At 40.3% G+C, this 21,819-nt stretch overlaps 1 long non-coding RNA gene across 1 annotated transcript in view; it reads right to left on the bottom strand.

Annotated features, from left to right (window-relative positions):
- The window catches only part of LOC110598366 (uncharacterized), an 80,402-nt gene that overhangs the window by 5,548 nt on the left and 53,035 nt on the right, over positions 1 to 21,819 (bottom strand). Inside the window, exons 4-6 of the long non-coding RNA XR_002484182.3 lie at positions 20,344 to 20,500; positions 12,170 to 12,315; positions 11,410 to 11,544 (exon numbers count right to left, since the gene is read on the bottom strand). This is a non-coding gene — a long non-coding RNA (uncharacterized LOC110598366). The remainder of the gene's footprint in view (positions 1 to 11,409; positions 11,545 to 12,169; positions 12,316 to 20,343; positions 20,501 to 21,819) is intronic.

Genomic DNA, 21,819 nt, shown 5'->3' with positions numbered 1-21,819 from the left:
CACAACTTGGAATATGGGGATTCATGGAGGTGTAAATGTCAGGTTTCCAGAAGAAACAAAAATTTTTAAAAATTAGAAATCTCAAAATCTCATTTGACTTATGATTTTTAAACTCCTGATACTCCCAAGTGTTTCTGATTATCTGACCCTTTTCCTATCCTACCTGCTCCCCTTCCCGAGTCGAAGTAACGTCTACAGAAACCCACACTGGCTCTGGTGTGATAACAGTAAGGCCATCACCCCCATGGGACTGAATGGCCCTTTTCACAGTAGACTTCACAGCAACAGTGGTTCCCTGTTTGCTGAGAGACATTTTCTGAGGTCCACCATGAACTCAGGAGCTCCTTCTACTTTGGGGTTTGTTCGGCTACTGGCTGTCATTGGAACTCTTGGACGCTACAGAGTTCCTCTAGGTTGGCAAAGAATGAAGATTGGGAGTCAGCCCAATTATTCACATGACTTAGCAAAGTGTCAAGAGATTCATGAGTGTCCTTATCACTTGTGTTTTCTTAACTTGGTTATGAGTCAGGGCCACTGTTAGTTTTTTAGACAGCATATGAAAGGCGAGAAACAATTGATCATTGCAGGAATAAAATACTGAACAATACCCCAAAGCAGATGTCTTTTCTCGTTAATGTAGGAAGTTTTATGGGCCCAAATCCTCACTGTTCATTCCCTGGAAAGGTGGGTAAGAACTTTGGGTTTGATGATATTTATTGATCACCTGCACAGCAAAGGTTAAGTGCTCTGGCTTATGTTAATTTCATTTAATCCTCATAACCACACTGATAGGTGATATTGTTATCTTATATTACAGTAGGGGGAAATGAGGCTCAGAGAGTGTAAGCAAATTGTCTAAGGCCACACAGCCTATGAGTGGCAAGAGCCAGCCTTCAAACCCTGGATTTCAGGAGCTTTTACTTCCATGTCACATTTTAAGTTCATAACAAATAATGAAATGTGTAAGTGTAAAACAGATAGTTGCTAAGCCTAGTGGTAGCCAAAGGTGACCCATCTTTTCTCCAGAGAGGAGATATCCATGTGGGGGAAGTTTCACTTTTGAATGTGGAGATTACACTCTCAGTTGCCAGGAGAAGGTAGGTAAACATTTCATTCCATGCCTAAAAGATGTGATAATGGAGACAAGAATCTTCTTTTTTTCCATTTGGCTTAAGGGAGTTTCCAAATCCACACCCATAAGACCAACAGAGAAAAAGAAAGGAGAGAACAAACCAGAATGCTGGAACGAAGCTTCATTAAATGCCTCTTCTGGGCAGATGCCACATCCAGTGCTTTCCAACACGATTTCTCTTTCTACTTCCATCAATCCTGTGAGGCAAATGCTATTATCTTCTCTATTTTGCAGATGGAGAAATAGAGTCCCAAAGAGTTTCCTACCTGAAGTACACAAGCTTATGGGGCAGACCCCAAATTCCAACCCCATGAGTCTGAGTAGCATCCTGTTTTCTCTGCAGACCAACCTGTACCCTTTGAAAACAATGCTCCTTTTAAAATGGTTGCTCTCAGAGTTTGCTCAGGGATGTGGAGATGGTGGAGTTCAGTCTAACACCTTGGCATTTTGATCCAATCATAAAATCAGGCATATTCTTTTGACCCAGAAATTTTTACTTCCAGGAGATTTCCTAAGGAAATGGTCAGGTACATATGTGCAAAGGTTAATATGCCAGTAAGTTCTACCCATTGTTATTTAAATTACTTATTATTAACTTACTAGTAATGTTTGCTGATATTGTCAACATTATCACTAAATTATTATTTACTAAATATCTAATAAGATAGAGGCTAAGCCCGTCATGCTATCTCCATCCTGGAAATTTTATGACCTCATGAAAATCATGTTATAGAAGAATATTTGATGGCATGGGGACACTCCTGTGACACAGTAAATGAACACAAGCACATGCCATCCATCCAGATGTGTAGGGTACCTACAAAGTATGTGACAGGCATTGAAAAGGTATTGAAAAAAATATACTTTCCCAAAAGACATGACTGTGTTTAATTATGCCCAATGTTGACAAGAATCTGTCTGCAGTAGGAGGATCAATGTGAGCATCTGTAAAGATCAATTGGAACAATGTTCAAACTTCTTAACACACTCTGGCAGGCCCCAGGTGATTCGGGTCTTCTGACCACTTCTGCACTGCTCCCTGTGCTCCACTATCACACAGGATCCTTCTTTAGCTCCTGAATTGTCGGCTCTAGTCCTACACAGGACCTTTGCATATGCTGTGCCTTCTGCCTGGAATAATTGGCCCCATTCCTCCAGTGGCCCCCTCCTTTTTTCAGATCTCAGCTGAAATGTCACCTCCTCAGGACTCCTCCCCTGGCCACTGACTATCCTGCCGGCAGCCCCCTTTTCCCTCTCACACAGCGGACTTCCCTTTTTCCTTGATCATACACATCAGTTTATAATGGCATCCATCTATGTTTCCCTTGTTCCATTTCTTTTCCCCCATTAATTAATCCAAGCCCCATGAGGGTGAGAGCCCTGTTTCATTCATGACTACATACCTAGTGCCCACTGAGAGGCTATTTGTGACAGACAATAAATATTTGTTGACTGAATGAATGCATCAATGACAAAAGATAATACGAAGTGATTAGGCACCGACTCGGTACCCAGCAGACTACCATGGAAGTTTCAGAATCTTGTTGGAGAAAGACATCAGACAACAGATGGCAGCATACTCAGAATCACCCACAGGCTATGATCACAATTTGTGCAAAGAAATGCTTCACTTATTTCTAGTCTATCTCCTAAATCTGACTCCCTGGGTCAGACCTATGTCCTGCATCCTACAAGGAATAGGAATTGGAAAGACATATCCCTGGGCAGAGATCTCCTGTTGTTCTAGGAGCTCCTCAGGCCACATGCACAGGTGGCTATGAAGCCACCTGCACTGCTTTGCCTGTGCTTACAGCTTTTGTCCCCTTGATCCCTCTAAATCTGACTCCCTTCTTTGAGTGGGGGAACGAACGCTCTACTATGTTCCCAGAACTTTTCCAAAATCTCCAGGGCAGTGGTTCTCAAGTAGAAGTCATCAGGTCCCCCAAAGAACCACATGAAGAAACGTAAGTGGTGGGGACACAAAGAACAAATCACTTTTGTGCTAAAAGAGCAATCTTCATACGTAAAATCCTATAGCAGCTTTAAGAACCATTATGCAAAGACACGAAACAGATAATGCTACAGATCAAGTTCACATTTTCTCCAGTGCAGGTTAGAAACTGGCAATCTTTATCTGACTCTGGAAGCAGAACATAATGGGCTGGCTTCGGGCCCCTGCATGTTCCTAAGCAATGCTGTGGGCAGGCCTGAAATTGGGTGTGTGGTGGGGGCTGGGCATGGCATGAATATTTCTCAAGCTCTATTCCAACAGCAACTCCTATCTCCTACCCTGGACTCTACGCTGCCATCCATTTTTCCAGCAGTTGATGGCAAATTCACCTCATAAATCAATCTGTACAAGAGGTCAGAGGCCAACCACAGCCAATTAAAACCTCTTCGCAATAATTCATCCAAGATCTGAGTAAGGATTTTTTTCCCCCAAGTCCTAGGAGGCTCTTGTTTACTCTAATCAGATCAGTAGAGGAAGAACTAAATTGGGTCAAAGCTGCATTTTTCTCTTATCCCGGAACACAAACTCAGATATTTTTATAAAAGAAAGAAGAGGAAAAGAAAAAAAGATATGAAGAAAGAGTGGGTGGAAGAAACGGGGGCACTTACTCTGCTTATGGTAGTGTCACACAGACCCTCCTTCCTCCAAGGAGAGAGCTGCTGCTCACTGCTTCATCCTGGGGTTCTACTGCAGAGGCTTACAGTCTGAGTCCTGTTGGGACTGCATCCCACAAATACAACTAAACTACTAAGTAGTCTGTGTCTGTGTGACAAGACACCCTGGGAGAGGGAAATGAGTCCCGTCCCGTGCATGTCCAGAATACAGCAGGTTTGTCAGGTGTAAGAAAGCACCAGAGAAACTAGGGGACTATATACCATATACATAGTATGTAAACAGGCCAGCCCTGCTTAGCTCAAAGGGGATCATGTGGCCTGACAAATTCCCACCTGATTAGCATGGCTCTGATCTAATCTTCCTCTTAGACAGCCCTGGACACATAGCAGAACTTCCAGCTAGTTTTTAAAAACAAAATGTTTTATTTTGCCCCTAACTACATGTGTCACACACACACACACACACACACACACACACACACACACACACACATAACATATACACATACATTTATATCCATATGACTGTGATATATTTTTCCATTGACTTACATGGAACTTGAGCTCTGGGAACTTTTTTTCTCATCTATAATAATAAATAGCAATTCATGTGGTAGGTTAAATGAGATGTTTACAAAGTCCTAGCATATTTTCTGCCCCCAAAGGGCCCACTCCATGCTGGCTATAACTTAAAACATTAGGTACTAGACTCTGCTGCAGCTGCCTGGTTATCAGCTCAATCTGTTCAAGAACCAGACTCTTGAGTGAGTGATCATTGCTGTGCCTCCGATGACATCTATGGGAGGTCAGCTTCTAGCGGTAGGCTCCTGAGAGTGATCTGTCAACAGTCAACCTCAACCTCCGTGTGGCAGGGCACCTATGGGCAGTTTCTGCCTGGCCCAAGGGACTCCATATGGGCCAGCACACTCCTACTTAGCAAGATTCTGATTTGCTCTGCTCCCAGACAGCCCTGAGAACCTAAGCAGACCTTCTGGCTACTTTTTAAAGAAAAACATTTAATTTTTTTTAATTATAAATACCTTTAAAAATTGCTGCTTTTAACAATTTGAACAGATCTGAGGGGTGTAATGGAAAATAATTCACACCCTTTTACCTTGCTTTGTACCCATAGGCCTATCCTGTAAGGCAACTCTTTTGTGAATATCCTTCCATGACTAGTAAATAGAGTCAGTTTTCTATCTTGGCTAGTTCTGCATCTGAGGATTTTAACCGACTGAGGATCGAAACTACTGGAAATTTTCTTTTCATAATTTCCAAAAAGCAAAACTTGAATTTGCTCTTATTACTACACTGAGACCACACAAGTGAAAGGAGGGGTAGGCATTGTATTAGGTATTGTAAGTCATCTGGCGATGGTGTAAAGTGTATACAGGATGTGTGCCCAGGTTATGTGTCAATACTATGCCATTTTATGTGAAGTCCTTAAGCACCATTTTGGTATCTAAATGGGTTTTGGAACCAATACCCCCACAGGTACCCAAAGATGACTGTCCTTTAAAAAGTACTGTAGAGTATTTTTACAAACACATGCAAATTATGACACATATTTCTCTGCAATTTACTTCCTTTCTTTCCAGCCAGTCCAAAGTATTGTGGATATCTTTCCCAGATATTGTTTTGAAACATTTGGAAAAGTTATGTTGTCTTTACCCAAGTTGTACAGACACTTAATTAAGTAAATGGAAATGTCAGTTTTGTCCAAGGTGTTAGGTTCTAAAGCCTAGATTGAGATGACGAACTAGGTAAAAAATTCATAAATATTTTGTTTCTCTGTAAAACCACAGTAACTATTTGTAAAACCAGCTCTGTTTATGATCTGTTGCTCTTCCCTAGGAAACTCTCTCTCTAGCTTTTCTATAGATTTTGAGACATATGCAAAGGAGATCTGGCAGCAAGTAATGGTGTCACCCTGCCATCCTGTACAGTCAGGAGCAAGGCCCTCCAGAAAGCACATCACAATAAACAGGGTGCACCCAGGACACTTAGCTCTCGGAACAGTAGGCATTTTAATGAAACTGGCTGGGGCGAGTCCAAGAATAGACTTGGAAGTCATCTTTTTTCTTATCAAGTCCTAGGCAGTTCTACAGAAAACAAATAGGAGGCAGAATCTGTCCCTCCCCCAGGACTCCAGAGACAGAAAGAGTGGAGGTTCACAGTGGCCAGGGCCAACCCAACTGCTTTCCTCTCTTGTTCTGTAATGATCACCTGCAGTGGAAGAATCAAGAGGAAGGAGAATATCTCATAGTGAGGTACTCTGGCATCTCTCTCCACTCTTCCAGGAAGACAAGACAATCACACACTCTTACATCTACCCTCGTTGGTGCAAGGGCATAAATAAAGAGACAGAGTCGAGTGAATCAAGATAAACGCGAGGAAAAAGTAATGTATCTTGGGAGAGAAAAGAGTGCTCTGACAAGAAACCTAAGCTCCTAAATCCTGCCTTGCACTAACAAGGATGAGGAGGCCCCTTCCAGCTGGAAACAGAACAGCTCTTAGAGTTATTTATCACTTGCCCGCCATATTTATTATTGTCTGAGAGCCCGAGAAAGTGGTTGTGTTTACGGTAGGTTAAAGGGGGAATCGGGACACTTTACACAGGATTTGTGAGTGTCCTAGAGCCTGAGGGAGATTCGAATGCAAAGTCGTGTGGCATGGAGACCCCCACTGACCGAAACACACGCACGTTCTCTACTCATGCCCTGTGTATGTCTCTCAGCAGGTGGTGGCTTCTTGAAGATACAGATGGCGATTTATTCCCTATGCCACCTATCCCCATCGTCCTTTAACAGGAAGTGAGATTTATGAAGCAGGAGCTCAATAAATACTTGTGAAATGGACTCAGAGTACAGAATCTGTTCTGATCATCAGTAAAAACAACTCAATTGTCACGCAATTTTATTCAGAGTCTAGGGACTAGACAAGCCAGAGAGTAAGGAAGATACCAGCAGAAGTTAAAGATGCTGCCTCCAGCCTTCCCAATGGGTGCAGCAGAGCAGCTACTGCCTTCCTGAAGTGCAAGACTATGGGGAGCTGCCAATGAGCCATACTAAGCATCCTCTCTCAGCCTTGGCCAAGGGGGTATTGGTCTGGCATTGCAGTTGTCTGGGATGCACCATGCAGGTGGTCTCCACCTCTTGGCAAAGAAATCTGCTTTCTCATGGTTCTGGAATTGGGTGTTACCCATTGGGGCTAGGTCAGCCCACCCCCTGCCTTATTTGGTGAAGAACATTTTTGAAACTCTTTTGTTAATTTCCCTATAAATAAAGGGATTCCAGGTGCATGCTCTCTTTCCAGTGCTCTTTCCAGCGTGGAAGCTGACCCTTAAGGTCACAAAGCCATCCTGCCCTTGGTTCAAAACCTACTCTGTGTTGTGTGATTTTTCGCTGCTTTCTTACCTTAATGTTGCAGCCAGCTCTTTTAAACCCAGTTCTTCTCGTCTGTGTGGGTTGGAGTCAAGACATGACTCCAACTGTTTAAAAATATATATTTTTAACTTCCTCACTGAAAAAAAAAATTTGTTTTTCCATGCTGAGAATCAAACCCAAGGCCTCATATATATTAAGCACTTTACCACTGAGCTCTACAAGGCTCTCAATAAAACTCCTGTAACATTGTGGTCAAATATTTTCCAAGTTCCTTATTTTAGACACATATGAGACACATATAATATACACTCACACTACAAATACATATACACATACATGAACTTATATAGATTTCACACCTGCTAGATGCCTCCAAAGGCTGGTTTCCTTCTCCTTCCCCCCACTCCACCCTGTGGGCTTTAATTCATTAAAGTTGAGTTAACTACACAGATTCCTTTCTGAAAGTGTGATTTGGTGGGAGAAGGGAGCCTGAGAGCTGAGGGAGGAACTGGGGGAAAGGTGCCATTTGCTCCAAACGAGAATGTCTGGGAGCATCTGCACCGTCAAGGCTGCTTGACACTGAAAACCCAGGCTGGGCATGCATGAGACTGTTTCAGAAAAATCCAGCTGAAAGGGAACTGGGACTCTCCTGAGAAAACCCTTCATATTCTACTTTCCTATTGTATCTAGTGCCTGCGTTTTCCACTTTAGAAAGCGTGTTTACATCTCCTATGAAGCATGCAAGGTTTACTTTCTTTGAGTGTGACCCAGAAAAACAATAGGAAGGTGTCCTATTGTTGTAGATAAAAGAAAGAGATGAAACCTTCCCCAAACCCCCCAACCATTTTGAACAATAAAATCTAAATTATTTAAGAATTTAAATTGTTTGTGGCTTGTCTTTAAAGGAAGCATGGGGATTATGTAGAATTTTAAAATGTGTTCTTTCCTTTGAACATTTTTTAAGTTCTACAGTGAGATATAGAAAACAAAGATTTCTCAGGTGCTTAGAAATAAAGAGACACAAGGCTAGGAAAATGGTATTATGAGTAGCTTTGCTTTCTAGCTAACTTAATCTTTAATAAAATCATTGCGCAGGGCTGGGGATGTGGCTCAAGCGGTAGCGCGCTCGCCTGGCATGCGCGCGGCCCGGGTTCGATCCTCAGCACCACATGCCAACAAAGATGTTGTGTCTGCCGAGAACTAAAAAATAAATATTAAAAATTCTCTCTCTCTCTCTCTCTCTCTCTCTCTCTCTCAAAAAAATAAAAAATAAAAAAATAAAATAAAATCATTGCGCAGTTTTTAAATACCTTTGGCAAATCTGGCATTTCTCAAATGTATGCAAAACTTCTTAGAAGTGTTGACTGAAAAGGCATACAATTCAGTCAGAAATGCCTAAGTGAGAATTTGAGGCCAGGTGCAGTGGTGCACACCTGTAATCCCAGTGACTTAGGAGGCTGAAGCAGGAGGATCATGATTTCAAAGCCAACCTCAGCAACTTCACAAGGCTCTGAGCAATTCAGTGAAACCTCGTCTCTAAATAAAATGTAAAAAAGGCCTGGGGATATGGCTCAGTGGTTAAGTGATCCTGGGTTCAATCCCCGGTATCGAGAGAGAGAGAGAGAGAGAGAGAGAGAGAGAGAGAGAGAGAGAGAGAGAGAGAGAGAGAGAGATATTGAGATTTTTTCCCTCTGATTAAGCTTGATTTTGTCAATATTTGTTCTTTCCCAGCCATGATTCTCCTGTCCTTCCATTTCTGATACTGATCTAACTGTACTTTTAGAATATCAATGTTTTTTGTTCACATAAATTATATTTTTCTACATTAGAATCACGTGGGAAGCTTGTATTTTTTCCAGATTTATTGAGGTATACCTGATAAATAAAATGGTATAAATTTAAGTTATACAATGATTGGCTAGATGTAAACATTGTGTAATGATTACCACTATCAATCCACTCACCCATCACCACACAATTATCATGGTGTGTGGGGAGATGGGGTGTGCACACTGTGTGAGCCTGGAGAAAGAATATTTATGAGCTAGTCTCTTTAAAAATAGATAAATCAATTTTTTATTTAATAAATATGAAATTGCCAACCACAGTACCAAAAATAGATTTAAAGATTGTATATTTTCATATAGCCCTGCTTCTTAAAACCATAGTAATATTTCTTATATTCTTCATATGCCCTAAGAAATAAACAAACAAAATAAATCAGGATGCAGAGGGAAGTTCAAGTGGATTTCTGACACTAACAAATGAATAACAGAAACACACCAAAGTAATGGGGATGGACATAATTGAGTCAGGCTACTGTGGAAAATAATATCTTGACTGGACACTGTCAGTCTAATGACAAAAAGAACTATCCAAAAATGCCATGCTCTAGCAAACAAGTTTCTCATTGTTTACTAGAATTGAACAAATAAAATATGATGTAAATAAAAGCAGCCAGGTTTCTCAATGTTGGAGAAAGAAGGTACATGTAAGGACAAAAAAAAGGTTAAAATGAGCTCCATAGTATTAGATTGGAATCTAGAATACCAATGGGACTCACTATCATCATCATTATTTATTGTCATTTATGTCACACACACCACACACACACACACACACACACACACACACACACACACACACACACAGAATTCTAGTCAGCTTTTTTGCTGCTGTGACTAAATAAGACCTGACAAGAAAAATTAGAGGAAGAAAAGTATATTTGGTGGCTCACAGTTTCAGAGGTCTCAGTCCGTTCCTCAGGGCTTAAGGTGAGGCACAACATCGTGGCAGATGAAAGCAGCTGGGAACAAGGCACCAGGAAGGAGAGAGAGAGGGGGGTGTGCAGGAAGGAGAGGGGGGGAGTGCTCCCCTCTCTATGGATGAAATGTAAACCCCATAGGCATCCCCACTCCCAGGGACCCACCTCCAACTGCACCACACCTGCCTATAGTTCCAACCCAGTTAATCCCTGTCAGAGGCTTAATGCTCTGATTAGATTAAGGTTCTCATAACCCAATTATTTCACCTCTAAACTTTTTTGCATCGTCTCACACATGAACTTTTGGGGGACATCACATCTCTAAACCATAACACACACACACACACACACACACACACACACACACACAGAGATGGTATGAATGATGTTGATGGACATGCATGTATGATTTATAGATATATAATTTCCTAGTTCTGTCTACTGAAATAATGACCTAGAATAAATGATATACAATCTCAATGAGCACACCCAGTGCCCAGATGTAAGTTTCTAAACACCATTGTCCAATAAAAAGAATCAGTACTCCTTGGAGAAATGGCAGGGTAGCCCAGAGAAAATGCAAAACAAATCCGGGGGAAAAAAACTTGTAGAGCCAGAAAATAGAAAATTGTTCAAAATGAGATGGGGCTTAATAATGACAAAGTATCAAAATACTCAACTGATTAATTCTAACAATATTATGCAAAATAAATTTGAAAAAAGAAAAGAAAAAGTCAAAGGCCAAAAACAACATTTGCTTAAAAGCTTACAGTCTTATCAGAATAAATGCTAAATGGATTCAAGATCTAAATGTAACAGACAAAACCAGAGATCTGCTGGAGTAAAACATGGATGAATCCCTCATGGTCTACAGTGGGAAAAAACTTTCTAATTATGACTCAAAGCCTAGGTGCAATTTAAAAAAATGATAAATTTGAAAGCATTAAAAACTTGTAATGGAGAAACCCAAAAATAACGTAAGCAAATAACAGCAACAATGGCAATAAGACAAATGGCAGAGGTGGGGTTATACTTGCAGTTCTTACTACAAAGAGTCAGTTTCCCAAATATATACAGCCTTCTGAAAAGTGAGAAGAGAAACAGCAAAACCTTACCCCCCCCAAAAAAAAGTGATTATAAAAAACAGCCACACATTTTGTAGAAAAGGATACCGAATGGACTCTGAAATATGTCAAAAGATGCTCAGCTTCTTTCATAATAAGAGGACTGCAATATTGAGAGATCATTACCAATTAGTTGGCAGAAACCAGAAGCTTGACTGTGCTGTGAAGTTGCAGGGGAACGGTGTGTCCCAGGCATGGCTGGCAGGATGGGAAATGATACATCGCTATAGAGAAGAATGGCAACTACCAAAATTACACTACTCTTTGCCTCAGCAATCTTCTTCCTAAGAACCTTCTTGGAGGATAAATATGGAGCAATATATGCACTTAGTTATTCAATGTAGCATTTTTAACAGCAAAGGATTGGAAACAGCCTACCTGTTCATCAACAGCAGACAGGCGGATGTTGTGTGCCAGAGAGCACTTTGTAGCCATCAAACAGGATGAGAACAGATAGAGTTGTGCCCCAGGATATATCATTAAGTGGAAAAAACAAGACTTATAGTACACCACCTGTTATGGAAGAAAGAAGGGAGAATGGGAATAGCAAAGCATATTTACTTACTTTTCTTAAAAAAAAAATACAGGAAAGATAAATCAGGACAGGATGAAAATGTTTATTCCTGGAGAGAGATGCTCGGGATGGGAGTACGACCTCTAGGAATGCCTGTTTATAATGCTTTGTCTCTCAAACTCTACAAAGGTTCTACATATTCTAAAAATAAACCTACATCAAATGGAAAAAGTGAACTCTTAACATTGAAGCAAAACAGAAACAAATGAACCTAACTATCAAATTGATATAACTGTAGAGGGAAAAGAATTTTTTAAAATAACTTTCAAATATAGTATTTCAAGTGTAGCATTCTATAGATCCTCCATGGTATATATTATAAGGACAAAAAGAACTGTAAATAGGTCTTAAACTTGGCTCAGGTTGAGAGAGAGGCAGAAAGACAGATGGAAATAAAACGAAGATGGCCAGTTTTAAAGTGTGTTGCACGGATGTGGCGTGTGTGCCATTCATTATACTAATTTTTCCTGTTGATCCTTAAGTTTGAAATTTTAAAAAATAAAATGCTGGCAGCCTTTGCTAGCACTGATAGGGGTATTAGAGCACCTAGGCTTGTAGACTTACCCATGCCATGTGCATACTTTGGGAACTGGAAAAGTAATTCCGCTTTCTTTTTCAGCCAAGTGAGGGGTCTGGAGCTGCATGCTATCCCGGGTTCCTCCCAGTTCTGAAGTGCGCGTCTATGGCCCACAAGTCAATATCCCACCACACTGAAAAAGACAATTCCAAGGCAAAACTCATTGCAGCAAGGGCCTTCAGGGAGATAGCATTTCCAAAGACATTTTTTTCTTTTTAAAAAAATTGTGATATATCATATAACATGAGATCTGCCCTCTTCACAAATTTTTAAGTAAGCAATAATACTGTATTGCTTATCTACAAGCATGACATTATACAGCAAACTTCTAGAATTTAATCATCCTGCATAACAGAAACTTATACTTGTTAAAGAGTGACTCTCCATATCCCCCTTTCCTAGCCCCATGTAAAACATTAGTTCCACCAAGCACTTTATAGCACACTTAGTCATTTCAGGTCCCCCGTCTATTCCTAGTGATGTCTTATTCAACCAAACACTTCCAGAAGTCAAAACACTTTGGTATTTTTTTTTATCCTCACAATTAATCTTGGAAGAAAAAACTTAGAGAGAGCCGGGAGCAGGGGCACACGACTGTAATTCCAGCAGCTTGGGAGGCTGAGGCAGGAGGATCACAAGTTCAAAGCCATCCTCAGCAAAAGCCAGGCACTAAGCAACTCAGTGAGACCCTGTCTCTAAATAAAATACAAAATAGGGCTGGGGATGTGGCTCGGTGGCCAAGTGCCCTGGGTTCAATTCCTAGTACCAAAAACAAACAAACAAACAAACAAAAAACCTCAAATATTTTTCATAGGATTTGCTCCTGAATTCTCATAAGCAACTGAAAAACAAAACAAATTCATATCAAGGAATTAAAAATCATCTCATAAGAATGAAAATATTTAGTATGCAGATATTTCCTGGTGTTTTAATATAATTTTTTTTATTTGTTGAACTTCTAAGTAACTTTTTTGATAGGGCAGCTTTGACTCTAGACTTTTATTTAAACTTTTCAATAAAAGGAACATCTATGGAAATTATCTACTTGAGTCTTCTTTTATGTCGATATTGCTATGGTTTATGTGTGGTTGGTCTTCTGGGAGTTCCTGTGCTAGAAGGTTGGTCCTCAGTGTGGTATTGTTGAGGTGGTGGGCCTTTAAGAGGTGGAGCCTAGTGGGGTGTTACAAGACTCGACCCTCCCCTCTCTATGGTTTCCTGTCTGGTGTATCTGTGATCTCTTCCTCCAACACGTGCTTCCACCATTGTGGTGCCATCTGTCATGAGGTCCTCACCAAGAACCAATTGATGCAGGTGAATCTCCAGAACTGTGAGTTAAACCTCTTTTCTTTATAAAATTATCCAGCCTTGTGTGTTTCACTATAGTAATGGAAACTAACACAGATACAATTATATTTTAGTACAGTCACTCATGGAGTTAAGTTGCATCTGTGTGTTTGTATTTGTACAGGCAATAGGAAGAATGCCCTTGTTGGTAGTTGCTGTGTTATTCTTGATACTCATTCATTTCTTTCTTCATCTGATTCACATTCATCAAAGTCCTACTATGTGGCAGGCTCTGTACCAGGCCCTAGGAAAACAGTACTAAGCAGCACTATGTTGCCTAGTTGGGAAAACACTTTGGTGGAAAACATGGTTAGTATGAGTCTAAGATGTGCTCCCAGGAAAAGCTCTGCCCCTAGGTCCTCCTGAGCATAGCAGATGTGTAGGCTATGGACCAGAGGCAGAGGTTGGAATGATTGGGGAGAGGTGAGGTTCACCCCAAATTGTGAGGAGATACATTGAGAGTCCCTAAGATTGTCATGCTGTTGGCTTATGTTTTGGAGAGTGTTGCCAAGTCCAGCCGGAGCTGGTGGTTCTCATTCTCTGCTTTGGTGATTTAGTTGGCTACTTCTCTGAGACTCAGTTTTCTGTTTAACAAAATGGACTAAAGATATAATGAAAGGAAATAATAAGAGTGAAATGCCTGGCACTCTGCTTATGCCAAAGTGAAGGAGAGGATCAGCACTTGTTTCTGAAGATGTTTAGGCTACTTCCAGCAGTGCCTTTATTCTGTGAATTTTTTTTACCATCACCCTAGGAGATAGCTGTCATTCAAATCCTCGTCATTTTACATCAAAGAAACTGAAGTTCAGAAAAGTGGGAAAACTTGCCCAGGTTCAGTCAGTATGGATCAAGAATTTAAACACAAGGCTCTCTAACCCCAGATTTTATTTTCTTGTTTTGTACACTACGAGGCCTTTGGAAAGGGGGAAAGTCTTACAAAGGTGCTTTGTTCCCTGAGCTAATGGAATTAATTGATCTATTAATATTTTTAATAGTCTCAGTTCATTATCACCTTAATTTCTTAACTTTATTTCTATAAATAAGTAGTTAAGAACTGTTCTTGTGGCAAATTGTTACAGTCTTCACCACCCTCTTTTGTCTTTCATCTACCCCACTTTCTCCTTTGCTTTACCTGCTTTTTCCCCTTGATAGCTAGGTTTACAGCCTTGGCCTAAGCCTTTTAGATTTCGTATATTACTTTTTAAAAAAGATCTGGTATATCCCCACAAATATAGCAGCTTTATTTAGATAGTTTTTTTAAAAAAAACTGGGAAAAGATCCACAAATATTCATTGACAGGCACAAATAACAAATTTTGGGACATCTATATAATGGGACCATCAAAAAGAACTAACTACTGATTCAGAGCAACATGGATGAATTTTAGAAATATTTTGCTGAGGGAAAGGTGCCTGGTACCAAAGAGTACATACTATATGATTCCCTCAATATGAAATTCTAACTTATAGTAATAGAAAACAGACTTGTGGTTGCCTAGGACCAGAAAGGTGGATAGTTGGTGGGGATTGGCCATCAGGATACTGGGAGGGTTTGGGGATGACAGAAATGTGTTATAATGTTTAATATACAACTGTGTTAATTTGTCAAAACTCATTAAACTGCACTGTCAAAATAGATGCATTTAAACTCACGTAAATTATACTTCAATAAAGTTGAATTTTTTAAAAAAAGTGCTCTTGAAAGTGTCTATTTTTCTTTTCATCAGGCCTGCTGCTGTAGCAGGTGTAGTCTGTGAGTAGCATGTTGTAAAGGCGTTCAGAGGTGCTTAGGGGTCAGGATATCACGTTCTCCAACCCACATCTTTCTGGGAAAGATCAGATGGGTCTGTTTGGAAGTCAGAGCTGTTTTTCCATCACCAAGGGGATTGCTGCGGAACACCGCACCCAAAGTTCATTATCTCAGCACTTAATGTTTTGTTTTTGTTTTTTCAAAATACAGAAAAGTAATTAGAAGACATGATGGGCAATAACCTCTGTGCCAAATTACCTTGTTTTAATTTGATGATGCTTTTGAATTGTTCAAGCTCAAATAATTAATTTAAAAACTGCCAGTCTCTTGATAGGATTTTTTTTTTTTTTGGGAATGTGCATGCCAAGTATTATAAGGAATGTTTGTCATGGTAAAATCGTAACCCCCCTAAGACACACAATGACCACCGGACCACTGATCTGCTTCAAGTGTTAGAAAGATAATAAGACACACAGAGGAAATGATTACCTGGGCAACCTCTAGCAGTTGAGGTTTGACTGTCTCTTCTGTGACATTGATCAAACCCCACTGCTTTAATCAGATCATAAGAAGACTGAATTGGGTTTCAGATTTACTCAGGGTTGATCATTGAGTTCATTCCTGAAGGTTCTCCAAGGCACTAAAGCACAGAAGAGAAACCATGAAGATTGGGGATTTGCATGGGGGAATAAATAATTTTGGTAAAGACACCATTTTCCATCAGGCACTTCATGAAACAAACTTTACAGAAGTCTAATGAGATTAATGAATATAAAATTGAGATGGAAACTATTAAGTCTCATTTTCTTTGGGAAGAAAAATAAGATAAGAGGGGATGGAAGGAGACCAACCTCATTTGCATGGTTCACTATATTGATAGAGACCCTTGTGGAGGCCCCACACCATCTTCCTTCTTGCCAAGAGGAGCACTCTTCCCTCTGCTGCTGATAGGGTCTGCCTTCAGTATAGTTGGCCTCTCTAAATGAAACTAGAGCAAAATTCCAGGCCATCTTTTGTAAATGTTTGTTCTTCACAAGGGCAGGGCGACTTCCTTAGGTAAGCTGGCTGAAGATCTGAGCAAGCTTGGAAAAGAGAGCCAGGCATGGCCTTGAATTTGTGGAGTACACAGTCACCCTGGCTTGGAGCCTAAAGTGGTCTCACAAAGGTTATGGAGCATACAGACCACAGGCCTCCAAACCTCTAAGTTTAGCTCTTTGAGTAAAGGCAAGTATGGGGTGAACCTTATAAAGTCAGTTTTTTGCTGATGCAATCTTAGAGCATGACCTCACAAGCCCTAGATGTCACCACTTACTGAAAAGAGTGACCATCTCTTCAATAAAACGATGGCTGAGATGCTCTGGGGATTTTTATGGAAAATGAATCTGTGAGCCACATAGAATCTGTTAAATTTTCAGAAGACTCATTCATGAACATGCCTGGCATACAGTAAGTACCCAGTGACTTTTGAATATACAGGTTTGGCCTTGGATTCCATGCACCTGTGCTTTCATGCCATGTCTTCCTCTTTGTCTCAAAAGGTATCCATTTTTAAAAGTCTAGATCAAGTTGGCTAATAAAGATGGATGCTTTCAGAAATTCTTGGGTTGACTGGGTTCCCAATAGACATTTTGGATAGCCCCAGGGCAGAGCCAACTCGAGAATGGATGGAAGACTGGTTCATTTTTTGGCATTGGTACATTGTTCCCAAATCTGAGTCTTTTTGAATATAAATAAGTTGATGTCAAGTTAGTCAATCATACTGATTTTTAAAGAGTCCCACTTTTAATAGTCTATCTTGATATTAGATCATTTTGTTCTAGTATGGGTTTCAGAAATCTCAGTGTGTTATTTCACAAAAGTCATAAGATTCACAGAAGTGATAAAAATCAGAGTTGCATGTATATTGTGGAGTCAGTGACCGAAAGTCTCTTCTCATTTATTTATAGGGTCATCCCAGTTCCAAATTCTAGACCTCCATCTTGGTTTCTTGTGGTGGATGCCCATGTGCCTTTCCAAGGCCTCTTGAAACTGTGAACTGAATTTTTTTCCATTTTCATACCAGGTGTAAGAAAGACTTAATTAGAAGAGCACCTGCTGTCATACTGTTCTTCTTGATTATATTATTCATGTTCTCACTTCTTTAAGAACTCATGATGATTATTTGGCTGTGATTACTTTATGCAGCCAAACCTACTAACTTTACAGTGTGTTAAAAATTACCAAGCTTTTGGGGCTGGGGGTTGTGGCTCAGCAGTAGAGTGCTCGCCTAGTGTGTGCGAGGCCCTGGGTTCAACCCTTAGCACCTCATAAAAATAAAAAAATAAAACAAAGATATTAAAAAACTAATAATTTCCATTAAAAAATGACCAAGTTTTTATAGATTCTATACTCTCAGTAGATAAAGAGGCATTAAAGTATTATGAAACTAACTGCATTTTGTTTTATTTTCCTTTTTTTCCCCTTTGTCTGTTTATCTTAACTAGTTCAGAAAAAGCTGAAGTTTAAGTGGCCCTTGCTGGCTTGATAGTCTTTGGATTTTTCTGGCTTTTCTAAATCTTCAAGCCTGTCCTCTGCTGTCATCAAGCATAGGACACATGTCACCACTGAGCAGCTTCCTCAGAATGTGGACAAGTCTCTTTAGGCAGTGTGGTCCTATCATAAGTTGAATCCACCCTCGTGGCGTCTAGTAGAAATTCTGCCAAGCAGGGAGATGGAGGAGTACCAGTGTTAGCTGGGGTGGTCTGTGGAGGGGACATTTGAAGATCCATAAAAGAATTCTCTAGAGAAGAGATAGCATGTGCAAATGTCCAGAGTTACAGATATGCTTTATATGCACATACACAGACACAGACACAGACACACACACACACACACACACACACACACACACACACAAAAGGAAACAGGCCAGTGACACTGGTGTATGGTGAACAAAATCACAAATTAGTCTAAATAAGTTTTATCCTCAATATCAAGTCCTCTACAGTTAGGTATAAATGATGCCAATGATGGCAGAACTGAAAATTTTGCACTCCTACTAAGTCTCTCCAAGGCAGTAATTAGATCAAAATTCATTTCTGGATTTCATAGCTTATCTATTTTTTTAATATTTATTTTTTAGTTGTAATTGGACACAATACATTTATTTTATTTATTTATTTTTATGTGGTGCTGAGGATCAAACCCATGGCCTCACACATACTAGGTGAATGCTCTACCACTGAGCCACAATCTCAGCCCAAGATTGTTTAATGTTTAACTGGTAGTTGTTTAAATGAAGTTCTCTGCCCTCAGTCCAACTTATTATAGTCCCTTTGCATTCTGACACCTGCCTTCTCTCTCCCTCCTTGACCACCTTGGGCTTCCAGCATCCCTACAAGGTTCATAGGCCAGAACTACTCCCGTGAGCTTCTACTTCTCTCCTGACCTGCCAGAGCTTCCTGACTTGTGATTATCACCTCTCCCATTCCTAATGTCTTTTCATTTCCACTCTGTCCAGCCTCCACTTCCATCTTCTTTTGGTCTGGCTCCACACCTACGTAAATCCTCTGCCAGTTCCATCCTGGTACTCCCACTTTCCTGGAGCTCATTCCCCACCCTTAGTGTCAGAAAGATGGCGGCACTCAGGAAACCAATGTTGGCTTGCAAGCACTGCTAAGCCTAGAATAAGGAATATGTTCTCAGAAACAACCTGCTGCACAATATTTGTAGACAAATAAACACCAGCCACCACCATGGCAAAACTTTCTTTTGCTCACTCCATTTCTTCTCTGAACTCAGACCTTATTTTTCTGAGCCACACAATTTGATATTGTGTTATCTATAGAGTTTTGCATTATTTCTTTTGTCTTGTGTTTATTTCAATATTGCATCCAAAAAGATTTAGAGTTTTTAAAGAGCAAGAACAGTGCCCCTCAATTCATTAAGATTCATGAGAATGTTGCATAGATATCCTTTTAGTGCCTGATAAATGTTTGTTGATTGAGGAGTTTGGTGGTGATGGTGTTTGTTTTTTTGCAGTGTTGGGATTGAACCCAGAGCTTCAAGCATGCCAGGAAAGTGCTCTACCACTGAGCCATATCCCCAGCCAATTAAGTCATCGGTTTTGGCATTAGAGCAGAGTGTATGAAAGTAGTGCTTATTGGTGGCTGTGTCATTGAAGCTAAATGCCACCTCTAAAATTAGGAAGCTGTGAGGCTGAGCAGGCAGTACTCCCACATTCCTGGAATACCCACAGTTTCACAATTCTGGACAAAAGGGCAGCCCTTCCTGCTTTATGTCATGATTAGATGGTTCACTCATTTGCTGATTGAGTGAACTATTTTGGAGTCATGAGTGTGCACTATGTGCGAAGCAACGGGCTATACATTATGGAGGACACGCACTGAACCAAGCAGTCTGGGGTACCCTAGCTCAGCTAGAATTAAGATCAGATAAAATCCTGGTTCTTCCTCATGGAAGAACCTTGGAAGCAGGATCTGCAAACAATGGGCATCCCACGTCAATACCTAGGCTGCTGCTGGAGCCCTGCCTCCTGGCTGGAATGCACTGTCCTGGCGGAGAAGCTATGGATCAAGACCTCCGAATCAGGGATCTTGGGAACTTCCTTCTTCACTTTGTAGAATATTAAAAGCATTTTTTATGTGACTTCTATAAGTATTTGAAACCATGAGAAATCAGAAAAGTGAAAAACAATTTTTACTTCATGCACACAGACCTTAACCTAAAATGATCACAAATCTAAGTCCTTAAAGAGGACTTCAAAATTTATTTCTCTACTCCATGTGTGTGGTACGCCACCTGTGACACTACCTGAGTGGTCTTTTACTCAGTACTGAGCCATGGAGACTTGGGTTTCCCCTTGGGAAGATCCTTGCATTCCTATGTATAAACTGCCCAAGGCGTGAGATCGCTGCCCTCCACCAATGAGACAGCTCCGGCAGCTCTGAACTTGGGCTTTACCCGTTAGGCTTGGACAGCCCACCTCCTACCTTATTTGGCAAAAGAACATTCCATCAAAATCCTTTTGAAGACCCCTCATAGAAAGAATGAAAATGTGGGTTCTCACTCTCTCTCATTCCAGCGTGGAAGCAGGACCCCTAAGGTCTCAGATTTGTCCTGATTTGGTCCCATCCTTGCTTTTCAAAATTATTTCGTGTCATGTGATTTTTCACCGTATTTTTCAGTCAGCATGTTTCACATAAGGAAAATCCAAATTTCATAGCCTGCAGGGGACACGGGAGAGAAGTATAAGAATCGAGACATATGTGTCAATAAATCAACTGCAATGGGAACTGTACTCAGCACCAGTGCTAAATAGAGACTTTATTCACTCACTCACTCTTTCACTCATTGCTTCATGAGTCCTTTCCTATGTTAGTTTGTTTAGCCAGTGTTTAGTGAGTATGAGCCATGCATTGTGCTACGAATTGTGGGTGACATGAGGATAAGATGCTCTCTCTGGCTTTAAAACATTTGGAGGTAAGAAGAGGAAATAAAACAAACACTTAAGAAATATAGATTAAAAATGTGACAAATCACCCAAGAGAATGAAAGTGGTGGAAGAACAGATCTGGCTAGAGAAGGGCTCCATGGAGGAGACAGCAGGCCTGGGGAAGGGGTGTGTGAAAACGGGATGGGATTGAGGATGGGGATAAATGTGAATTTTTCCTCAAAGAGGTAAAAATATGTGAAACCTGGGTGTGGAAAAGTGAGTATTTCCATTTGACAGGGGACAGAATGGATATCACACAGAAAGTGGAAATGCATATATAGGTAAGGGGACCATATGATTTATCATCCTTATCAGAACACATTAGAAAGTGAAAAGGGACAAAAAATAATTAAAACTATGCTTTTGAAAATGACTAACATTTTATGATATTGTTAAATCTTCTAAAAATTTCTATTTAAAAACTATTTTCAAAGTAAAATTATTTTAAAATATTGAAAAGTATCCTTCTGTAGCTATACAGACATCTGGGGACATTGGAGCAAACATTTTATACCTTAAAGAAGATTGATCATAGCAGCACAATGCACAATAGATAAACTGTGGAGTCAACCTAGAAGTCCTTCAGCAGATGAATGGATAAAAATAAATGTGGCGTTTATACACAATGGAATATTACTCAGCATTAAAAAAGAACAAATCATGGCATTTGCAGGTGAATGGATGACATTAGAGAAGATAATGCTAAGTGAAGTCAGCCAATCCCAAATAAACAAATGCTGAATGTTTTCTCTGATATAAGAGGGGTGACTCATAGTGGGGTAGGGAGGGAGAGCTTGGGAGGATTAGATTAATTCTAGATAGGGAAGAGGGGTGAGAGGGAAAGGGAAGGGAAAGGGGATTAGCAAGGATGGTGAAATGTGATGGTCATCATTATACAAAGTACATATGAAGACTTGAATTGGGTGTCAACATACCTTATATACAAACAGAGATATGAAAAATCGTGGTATATATGTGTAATAAGAATTCTAATGCAAAAAAGTACATGTATAATGGTATAAATTGGCATGAACAAACTTTATATATGAG

The sequence above is a fragment of the Ictidomys tridecemlineatus genome, chromosome 4, assembly GCF_052094955.1.
Source record: "Ictidomys tridecemlineatus isolate mIctTri1 chromosome 4, mIctTri1.hap1, whole genome shotgun sequence".
Classification (NCBI taxonomy): Eukaryota; Metazoa; Chordata; class Mammalia; order Rodentia; family Sciuridae; genus Ictidomys; species Ictidomys tridecemlineatus.
This window is presented reverse-complemented; position numbering and strand designations above follow the sequence as displayed.